This window comes from Mastomys coucha, unplaced genomic scaffold, assembly GCF_008632895.1.
Source record: "Mastomys coucha isolate ucsf_1 unplaced genomic scaffold, UCSF_Mcou_1 pScaffold16, whole genome shotgun sequence".
NCBI lineage: Eukaryota > Metazoa > Chordata > Mammalia > Rodentia > Muridae > Mastomys > Mastomys coucha.
The window spans coordinates 30,556,461-30,561,892 of record NW_022196898.1 but is presented as its reverse complement, the minus strand read 5'-3'; the positions used below and the strand labels follow the sequence as shown (position 1 = coordinate 30,561,892).

General features: G+C 36.6%; 1 pseudogene; it reads left to right on the top strand.

Moving 5' to 3' along the window:
- The first annotated feature begins 3,419 nt into the window (after nucleotides 1-3,419).
- LOC116094080 lies at nucleotides 3,420-4,347 on the top strand (annotated as a pseudogene).
- Nucleotides 4,348-5,432: the final 1,085 nt, after the last annotated feature.

Sequence of the window (5,432 nt, the reverse complement as noted above, 5' to 3'; positions counted from 1 at the left end):
AAAAAAAAAAAAAAAAAAAAAAAAAAAACCCTGAAAATGGCTGGAGTGATGGCCAATTGTTAAGAATGTATATGGTTTTTGCGGAAACAGAATCTGGTTTCCAGCATCCATATTAGATAGTTTACAACCTATAACTCCTATGCTAGAAGATCTGATGCCCTTTCAGGCCTTTATAGACATCTGCTCATATGCTTATAATTACATACATGTCTTCATGAGTACACATACACATAGTAAGTTCTTTTAAATTAAATACACCTTTACAACAAAAACCTAAAGAAACTAGGAACAACCAGAACATATATCAACATAATAGAGACTATACTATAAAACTATAGCCAGCATAATTAAAGTAAAATAAAAATGTACTGTTAAAATCAAGAATGAAATAAGAGTGTTTATCTTCATTCTTTCATGTAGATTATAAATTTTTAGATTAGAAATTTTCCACTGTTAACAATAAAAGATATTTTTTAATGAAATATACTTAATGTTTTAATAGAAAGATATCAGTTTGTGTATAATATGTCTTTGTATGTGGATGCAAGCATTTTTTCCCAGAACAGAAAAAGGAGCCATTTTATCTGAATAAATTTATATTAAAAAATGCTACTAGAAGTTTTATGTACACTATTTTCCTCTTTCCTTTTTTTCTCTTCCTTTGTCTATTTTATAGAACATGGTGGTTTGATTTTATGATTTATATTATTTTACATTCTTAATATTTGTGTCTTTGTCCTTCTTTCCAATGCTCACCCAGTGATTCTGACTAATATTCTAATTATTAATATATTTTGGATATATATAAATACCTATCTATCTATCTTTCTATCTATATATCTATCTCTATTTCTACATCTATATCTAATGTTTCCATCCATCACTATATTTATATTTCTATGGCAGTAATTTTTATACAGTTTATTTATTGATGGCTAGTCCTCAGTTGTTTATTCTTAATTAATTTTACCATATGTTCCCTTAACTCGTTGATAACATTTTGTGGTCTAATACTAGGATCCTGCTGTGTCTCAGTATTTTTCTCTTTGGACTTTGAAATTCTGTTGCATGGCACTACTATCTGATGATTTATTATATTTAACCTTGTCTGAATATTTCTCAAAATAATCCCACAAAACAAAGTTTTGGTTTTTATATGGTAAATCTGAAATAATTCTCTTCAATAGACTCTTTCCTATGACATAATATGTTTAATTAAATAAGTTCTCAAGAAATGGAAAGATCTGGTAAGTTTAAAACAAACATTACTAATAAAATTCAGAGATAATATTGTCAGTACTCCATTTTATATTAAAATTTGTAAATTTTTGAGCCCATCTTTTTAGATTACTTTGTGAGCTCCTCTTAGATAAATATGGAGCAAAATTTATAAGTGCGTCTGCTCAGTTATAATTATTGTAGGCTCTTTGTCAACATAGATTCTGAAACTAAAGACACAATAATTATACTCTAGCACAAAGTAAGATACCAACAAGAAATTCACCAAAGGAGACTCCTCACAGTATAGGTATCCTAAATTCATAATATTTCAAAGCTAAAAATTTAACCTTATCTGTAGCTCATGGGTTATATTGTTGATTCTATTCTTATATTTTGTAGGAGTATACATTAGTGAATTCCAGTTTGGTTTTCAATAATTATACATACTTGGAAGCCAAGTACTTCCAAAGTCTGATTAATGACATACAGGAAAGCCAAATCACTTACTTCTGTGTGCCAGGTAACTTTGTTTTAATAGCAACTGCATTGCAGACATTTTATGAATATATAAATATTCATTACTAACCCAATAATGGGGTTTCATCTATCTATCTATCTATCTATCTATCTATCTATCTATCTATCTATCTATCTATCTGCATGCTTTTACATTTATTTATTATTCCTTTTACATTTATCTTATTTTCAGAAATTTGTATGCAAGTACTGAATTTATATCATTTCCATTCCAACTCTTTGATGTCTTCCCAACTCCCTGTCAAATTCATAACCTCTCCTTTAATTATTACTATTACATGTATACATTTATACATGTGTAATCTGTACATATGTCTATATAAATACAACTTGCTGAGCCCAGTTTGTGTGTGTGTGTGTGTGTGTGTGTGTGTGTGTGTGTGCATGCTCGTGCCTGTAAAAACACACATATGAGCATGCCTGCATGCATAATCCCTTTGGATTAGATAAAGTATCACGTATCTGATGCCTGGAGAATACAGATGTACTGATTCCCCCTCCCTTTAAAGCTGTTCATTATTGTACATAGTTGGGGACCCCATAGTCAGTTTTTAATATGTATTTTGTATATTTTTAATATGTTTTGTGCATTTTTGTAATGGTCTCACTATGCCCTCAAGATCAATTTCTTTGATAAAGGGTTAGAGCCATACTTTCTTCTGGATATTAAGACAGGTAAATACAGTTGGAAATTATACTCCTTTAGGAAAGTGGTAGTAGTATGCTAAGGGTTAATGAGCTTACTAGCTATAGGCAGTTGGCTAGATTTTCAGGATCACAGAAGGCATGAATCCTTTTGCATGAGCCCAAGTCCAATTAGATTGTTTCTGGTTATCTCCAGGATAGATAGGCTATTATTGTGCCCTTGGTTATTTCATGTCACTCTGGTCATTGTTGTGGTTCACAGGCATTACACTTGGTAAGAGTTTCAATTGCTTTCCTCTCTTGGTAGGAGGAAATCTTTGAATACCATGCAAGCTAGTCCTTAGAAAGAAATCTTCCAGTTAAGTCACAGCTCATCCCTTCCACTTTGTATGCATGGTGTCTTCAGCAATAAGGATTTACTTTCAAGTTCTGGGAGGCAATCAAGGGGAATGACAATGAGCTATATTATCTTTGGACTCTCTCTGACTCTCTTGACTCAATGGAGCTTTCCTATGCCACAGACTGGGCTTGGTTGTATAGTGTATAGCTCTTGGAGTGTGCATCATTAACCCAAGTGGCATAACTTCATTTATAAAAAATACAGTTGCATATACTATCTATGTATTTTGAGTTATCATAAATTAATGTTTCCTTAAAACTTCAATCACCTTTTTTTGTGTGTTTTTTGTTTTGTTTTGTTTTGTTTTGTTTTGTTTTGTGAGACAGGGGTTCTTTGTATAGCCCTGGCTGTCCTGGAACTCACTCTGTAGACCAGGCTGGCCTCCTGCCTCTGCTTCCCAAGTGCTGGGATTAAAGGCGTGCGACACCACTGACAAGCAACTTCAATTATCTTTAATGTTCTTTACTTTTAATTGACTTGTAGTAATTAACACATGATCAAAGTCGAGAGTAATAATAATAATAATAATAATAATAATAATAATAATAATAATAATAATAATAATAAATACATGTTGGTGTCTCCCAGGAAGAAGGCCGGTTAGAGGTGTGGTGACATGGCTCTTGCAGCTCCCGGCGCAGTCCCTGGCAGCTCCAGAGAGGTGGACAAGCTGTTCAACTTGAAGAATACTTTCTACATTGGCAGCTATCAGCAGTGCATCAATGAGGTGCAGTACGTGAAGCTGTCCAGTCCTTAGAGAGCAGTAGAGAGGGATGTCTCCCTGTACAGAGCATACCTTGCACAAATGAAGTATGGTGTGGTCCTGGACGAGGTCAAACCCTCCTCAGCCCCAGAGCTACAGGCTGTACTTGTGCTTGCTGAGTACCTTGCCAGTGAGATCCAGAGGGACAGAACTGTGCTGGAGCTGGATCATGAGATAAGCAGGAATATGAATGTAACCAATACCAATTTCATGCTCATGGCTGGCTCCGTCTACTTCCACTACCAGAACCCGGATGTAGCCCTGAGCACCATTCACTAAGGCAACAGCCCTGAGTGCCCAGCCATGACAATTCATATCCTTCTCAAGCTGGTCAGGCTGGACCTAGCCCGGAAGGAGCTGAAGAGGATGCAGGAGCAAGATGAAGATGCCACCCTCACCCAGGTAGCCACTGCATGGCTAAGCCTGGCTGTGGGTGGTGAGAAGCTGCAAGAAGCCTACTGCATATTCCAGGAACTGGCCTACAAGTGCTTACCCACCCTGCTGCTGCTCAACGGCCAGACAGCCTGCCGCTCCACACAGGGCAGCAAGGGAGACTACAGAGGGCATGCTTCAAGAGGCACTGGACAAGGAGAGCGGCCACACTGAGACTCTCATCAATCTCATTGTACTGTCATAGCACCTGGGCAAGCCCCCTGAGGCGACAAACCAATAATTGTCACAGCTGAAGGATGCACACAAGACCCACTCCTTCATCAAGGAGTACCAGGCTAAGGAGCAAGATTTCGATTTCCTGGCACTGCAGTATGTGCCCAGTGCCTAAGGTGGAGATGCCCTGGTGACCACAACTGTGTGCTGCCGCAGGATGCTGTTCTGCCAATAAAGTCTGTCCTTCATGCAGTGGTCTGAAAACCTAGCTAGTATGCCTACCTCCTTATTACTTCTTTATGTTTCCAGGCAGTGAGCTGTCTTCTAGTTCTAATTTAAATATACAGTAATATTGCTGTAAACTCATGTCATCACATTGCATTGTAGGAAGCCAGAACTTACTACTCCTATCCAAATATATCATGGTACCTATTATTTAACTGTTTTGGATCCTCATAGACTCTACTTACAATTAGAGCTGTGATCCACGTTTTTGCACTCACAAAAGAATAAGGATGAGTTATATGTTTGTTTTGATGAGCCTGCTTATTTTTTAAATTAATCAGGTTTTTTTTTGTTCGTTTGTTTTTATGATGTGTGTATTCCAAAGAAATCCATAGGTTCATCTTAGGAGAAATAAAATTTAACAGTCCATGTTTGATCCATTACTCACTTCAGTACACTGTTGAGATGTCAGAAGCTTCATGAGACCTATCAATGCAATTTAAAATAAAACAGTTTTAGGGAAATACTGATTTCTTCGAGTTCAAGCATCCGATAATAATGATATACACTGCTACCTTTTACATTTTTGAAACTCTTTGTTAATTTACCCTGTCTTGTTTCATAAAAGCTGAAAAAAAAACTGCGAATGAGAAACAAGAAGATCCAATTCAGAACAGGCAGTTCTTTTGTTGTCCTGCATACTGTAGCCTGAGTGAGTCTCACACACAGGAGGTTCCTTCCTCTGCATCCCTAGGTCTCCTACCTGGATATGGACTTTTATGCAGTAAGGTGCTCAGAGGTTTTCAGCAGAGCTATGTCTTTGATTTTGCTGTGGTCAGTAGCGTGGCCTCCATGAAGGATGTTAAAAATGAACAAATAGTTTTTGCAGGTTGCAAATTCAGCCTCAACTTCCTGGAGAACTGCAAATTCAGTACTAACACTGTGTTCTTACACTTGCGTGTGAGGTCATGACCGTGAGCATGTTTATTATCTTGGATTTTACTTTGTGCACAGTAAAAAGCACATGGAATTATG